This window comes from Bubalus kerabau, chromosome 16 (assembly GCF_029407905.1).
Source record: "Bubalus kerabau isolate K-KA32 ecotype Philippines breed swamp buffalo chromosome 16, PCC_UOA_SB_1v2, whole genome shotgun sequence".
In the NCBI taxonomy this organism is placed as follows: Eukaryota; Metazoa; Chordata; class Mammalia; order Artiodactyla; family Bovidae; genus Bubalus; species Bubalus kerabau.
In genome coordinates, this window is record NC_073639.1 from 42,123,043 (window position 1) to 42,128,742 (window position 5,700).

General features: G+C 35.2%; 1 non-coding gene across 1 annotated transcript; it reads right to left on the bottom strand.

Moving 5' to 3' along the window:
* Positions 1 to 3,899: 3,899 nt before the first annotated feature.
* TRNAC-ACA (transfer RNA cysteine (anticodon ACA)) lies at positions 3,900 to 3,971 on the bottom strand. The gene has a single exon. It is a non-coding gene; the product is annotated as a tRNA-Cys (tRNA).
* Positions 3,972 to 5,700: the final 1,729 nt, after the last annotated feature.

Genomic DNA, 5,700 nt, shown 5'->3' on the forward strand with positions numbered 1-5,700 from the left:
GATCTTAGCAGATAGCAGCTAAAAGTATTTCCACAGAGTGAAAAAGGCAAAATCAGAATTCAGTGGATTGGAATGGAGAGTAAATGGAAGAGAAAATTAAGACAGAGATTGTTATCTACTCTTTCAAGAATATGAAGAAGTACAGACCCTAGAGGATTATTATACAGGGATCAAACAATATTATCATATTTCAATTGCAGCTTTGAATCTGAAAAATTTGCACCTGTTTTTAAGAAACTATGACAAAGAGTAACCTGGTTTTGAAGGAAGAAAGAAATGAAAACCTTAGGGAGCAGATTTGAATTTGTTGTTTAGTCACTCAGTTGTGTCAGACTCTTTGTGAGCCCATGAACTGCAACCCTCCAGGCTCCTCTATTCATGGTATTTCTCAGGCAAGAATACTAAAGTGGGTTGCCATTTCCTTCTCCAAGGGGTCTTTCTGACCCAGGAATAGAACCCACATTTCCTGCATTGGCAGGTGGATTCTTTACCATTGAGCCACCAAGGAAGTCCATCATTTTATTAAGTAATAATTAATTTGTATTTTCTGACCTATGACAGGTTATTTAAAGGACATTATTTACATCAGAGAACAATGTTTTTAAAAGCTATTGATTCTTCAAATAAGTTCCCTTGAAAACTGTCTTTCCTGAAATGTTTTACCAAATGTAAACTGCTGAGTTTTCATAGTTAATATATGTACTTAAGAAATAATTAAATATACTTATTCTTCTATGTTATTAACTTTTCTAACTTTGCAGATAACCCTTGAGATGTAACAAATCATTTCAGAGTTTTATATTTCATAAAATAATTCTTAAAACTTTAGTTATGATTACAGCAACATATATACCCTCAAGAATTTTCCTCTTTGACACCACTCTGGCTACTTGACAATGAAGAGCATATACTACTTAGTGACAAATAGTGTCTGTGCAAGCCATTTAGCACCACATTAAACTTACAGTTTCTCTTACATGACACAGTCTTAAGTGGAAACTTATCTCACTCTAAAAGACTAAAGAAAAAAAGAAAACCTTTGCATAAATGAATTCATGGTCAAAAATAAAATGACAATGAGTAGGCAATTCTATTCTTAATAATAATGACATTATGACCTTTGGAAATTTTATTCTGTGACAATTTTGCTTTTGCTAATGCTAATTCTTAACTCATAAAATGCATTGGATAAAAAAAGGGTGAGAACATGTTTCAAGGATTAGTATAAATGCAAAAAATGCAATTGTCCTTGATGTTAATGCTACTAATTAGACTCAAAAACCAAAGATAATATCAGTGTGAAAATTCAAGCACTTATATTAAATGATAATCAAGAAATTTTTAAATGTGAAAAGAAATGATGACTTTATCATGTGTACATAAAGGGATTTGAAAGCTGTAAAGTATTATATAAGATTTTTTTTAAGCTTATGGTTATTAGACTTGAGAAAATAACTATAATAGACTACGAGATAAAATTTTTTCATAAGAAGAAAGATAAGGAACAGAAAGAAGATATAATAGTGATTTAACTTGCTCACTGCACAGCATTTGGAGTTATTAGTGAAGGACAAAATATAAATGGTGGGAAATAGTAGGGTTAACAACCTAGAAAATATCAAAGCATCAAAACTAAAAAGGGAGATGTGTCGATTCAAAATGTGAATCTATTATTCAGATATTAGAAAGGCCAATTTTGTGGGTGTTTTGAGGTCATAGTAGTTTCATTTGAACACTAAAAATGGAGAATAAAACCAATATAAAAATGTGAAGACCTGTGTGTGTGTGTGTGTGTGTGTGTTTGTGTGCACGTTTAGTCGATCAGGCATGTCCAAAATTTTATGACCCTATGTACTGTAGCCCTCCAGGGTCTCAGGTTCATGGGACTCTCCAGGTGAGAATACTGGAGTGGGCTGCCGTTTCCTTCTACAGGGGACCTTCTCAACCCTGGGATTGAACTTGGATAGCCTGATGTTCTATAGCTAATTGTTACTTGTACAGAGAAAAATCTTTATTTTTATATCATATGTAGAACAATTTTTAGAGATTTTATATAGTATACCAAAGATATGAATAGCAGGAGAAGCATTTTACTGTGCTTTACCTCAAACTATGAGATTTTCACAGGGGCTTATTGTCCTAAGAATGCCCTATATTTTCAGTGTGTGAATTAAGGCTTCCCTGATGGCTCAGACAGTGAAGCGTCTGCCTGCAATGCGGGAGACCCGGGTTTGATTCCTAGATTGGGAAGATCCCCTGGAGAAGGAAATGGCAATCCACTCCAGCACTCTTGCCTGGAAAATCTCATGGAGGTAGGAGCCTGATAGGCTACAGTCCATGGGGTCGCAAAGAGTCGGACACGACTGAGCAACTTCACTCTTAATTGAGAGAAATATAATAAATCAATAATTGTAGGCTTTCTACTGGAAATGAGACTTACAAGTGCATCTTATAAAATAATTGATTATTAAGAACACTGTGAAGAATAGAAGTTTAATAAGCTGTTGTGTTCAATTCAAACTGTTGGTGAGGAGTTTAATAGAATGAGAAAGCTGTTGACTATCATAAGTATGCTGCAATTATTCTTACAGTTCTGATTAGTTTTACCTTACTAGTGTTGTATAGTTCTGAGGGTTCAAACTTTTGTCTTTGCAGTCTCCCATGACACATACCAATAAAAATTTTCACCAGGTGGTTTTAGGTAAAAAAAAAAAATCAAAATCTTCAATAATAAATACTGTAAATACAGTGAGATTCATGGAGCGTATTCACTGTCTCACATCATATGATGCCATAGACACAAAAAACAAATCAATGTTTAAATTATATTGTCATTGATCTAAAATTATTTATGTATTCTCTTTACATTATCCAGAGCCATTGGAACTGTTTTCTAAGTCATGACCAGTTTCCTTTCTTTCAAAACAGATAATGCTTTAGAACAGAAATATTCAACTTTAATATCAAAATTCATAACCTGTATTTCACTGTGTAATCTTTTTAAATTGTGGCATAGTTGCTTTGCAATAATGTGTTAGTTTCTGCTGCACAGCAGCATGAATCAGCTATATGTATCTGTATATCCCCTCCCTCTTGAATCTCCTGACCCTCCAATCCTAGCCACCCATCTCCTCACCACACAGTCCCACCACAGAGCCCCAAGCTGAGCTCCCCAAACTGAGCTACTATACAACACGTTGCCACTAGCTATCTATTTTACAGATAATAGTGTGTATATGTTTTTTTCAATCTTCCCATTTCTTTGACTCACCATGTCCCTTGACATGTCCACATCAATTACCTATATCTGTGCCTCTATTCCTGCCCTGCAAATAGATTATCTGTATCATTTTTCTAGATTCCACATATATATATCACTATACAATATTTATTTTTTTCTTTCTGACTTACTTCACTCTGTTTGACAGACTAATTTCATCCACTTCTCTACAAATGACCTAAGTTCATTTCTTTTCATAGCTGAGTAATATTCCATTTATACAGGTACCACATCTTCTTTATCTATTCATCTGTTGATGGACACTTAGCCTTCTTCCATGTAATTTGATGGGCAAAAATGTGTTTCCTTTTCTAAGGTTAATATCCTTGTAGTATTTTTCCCTTATTTCCAAGAGGGACATGCTTGCAGAAATTTTTATAGATTGCTTACCATTTTTTTCCTAAAACACCATTACCTTCAAGTTCTAAGTAAGGACTTAGAAGTCAGGAAGTCAGGACTTCCCTGGTGATCCAGTGGTTGAGAAGTGAAGAAGTGAAGTCGCTCAGTCGTGTCCGACTCTTTGCTACCCCATGGACTGTAGCCTACCAGGCTTCTCCATCTATAGGATTTTCCAGGCAAGAGTACTGGAGTGGGTTGCCATTTCCTTCTCCAGGGGGTCTTCCCAATCCAGGGATCGAACCTGGGTCTTCTGCATTGTAGGCAGACGCTTTACCCTCTGAGCCACCAGGGAAGGCTGGTGGTTGAGAATCCACCTGCTAATGGAGGTGACATGGATTCTATCTTTGATCTGGGAAGATCCCACATGTTATGGGGCAGCTAAGCCTGTGTGCCACAACTACTGAGCCCATGGGCTGCAACTACTGAAGCCCATATGCCCCAGCGCCTGTGCACAGCAACAAAAGAAGCCTTAACAATGAGAAGCCCATGCACTCCAAAGGGAGAGAAGCCCCCATGTGCCGTAACCAGAGAAAGTCCATGTGCTGCAACAAAGACCCAGTGTAGCCAAAAATAAACTAAAAAAATAAAAATTATATTAAAAATCTTTTAAGATGTCAACGAAATGCAACACAGATCAAGGACCTAAGAACCAGAATATCTCAATATCATTACATAAATACTATAAGAATTTATTTTAGGAGAGTGATATGATTGTGTAAACTATCATAATATTGTATACATTTAAGTATAGCTTTTAGGAACTGTCCAAAACTTAAGGAATCAGTGGATATTTACTCATTAGCTAAAAATAATCAATAATAATAAAAAGATATAAAGACATTCTATCTAAGCTTTGCTGATTTCAATGGAGATTATTCCACATAACAGAAAATAAGTACCAAGTAAATCATTGGGGTTTAGCTTTTAAATACCATGAGAGATGGATTTGAAAATGCAAGCAAAACTCAGTCAGGAATGAATTAATCCAGAATTGGAAAAATCAGTGACTCTTCAGTTGTCAAATAGAAGAGACAACAGTCAAGATCAAATATTTGCAATGTAGGTACGCCTGAGATGTTACTGAACTTGAGTGAGTCTGATCACTGCTCAAAAGAAACAATACTTGAGAGGCAAGTGGTGGTTAGAAAGGAAAGGTTGCTTTAATCAGGAAATCATAAACCTGGGGAATAGGCAGACTCATGTTCTAAATAAACCTTGAAGATTATGCTTGGCCATTACAGTTTTTAAAGGGAAAAGTGGGAGAGAATTTCAGTGAATTACTGGGGTAAGAGATTGGGTTCTGCATCATTTTCCACTGTGTGCAGACTGCCTGACTCCTCATGGTCTTTCTTCAGATTCTACTTTGCCCAAGTGATTTGCTTGCAGGAGTGCTAAAAGGGCTGCTGGGGGTGGATAATTAGTATTTATTCAACTACTTAAGTATTTTTACTTCTCTAACCTAGAAAAAGAATCAACAGGCTAGGTAAAGCGTTGTGTGTGTTCAGTAGAGCATAATTCAGAAGTTAGGTTAAATTTCTATAATTAGGTTCTCTTAAGATTAGGGGAACAAGAATGGGCAAACAGGAAAGGGGCAAAATAGTTGCTTATACAGAACTGATCATGTTTGACTTCTTTTTAATCTATTTTGAGCTACCTCTTAGCTCTACCAACTTAAAAGCAGCAGCACTTTTATGATTCTACTGTTTTTGTTTGTGTGTGAATTAATCTACCTCTACCCAAAATCATAAACAAGTTCTTTAGAATGGGCTTGTTATTGTTTTGAACTAAGAAATTATTCAAATTCACATGTACCTTTATATTATCAATTAATACTGCCAAAGTTTATTTTTATTTGTGCTTGCTTAAGTGAAATCTCCTATTTTAATGGTATTTTAAAAACTGTCATTTCCATTCACCAATATTGTTAATATTTTGAAGTTGTGATTTATTCTGTGATATCAAATATTTGATGGATCAAAGAAAATCAATGCATTTTATTTAGCTAATTTCTTGTAATGATG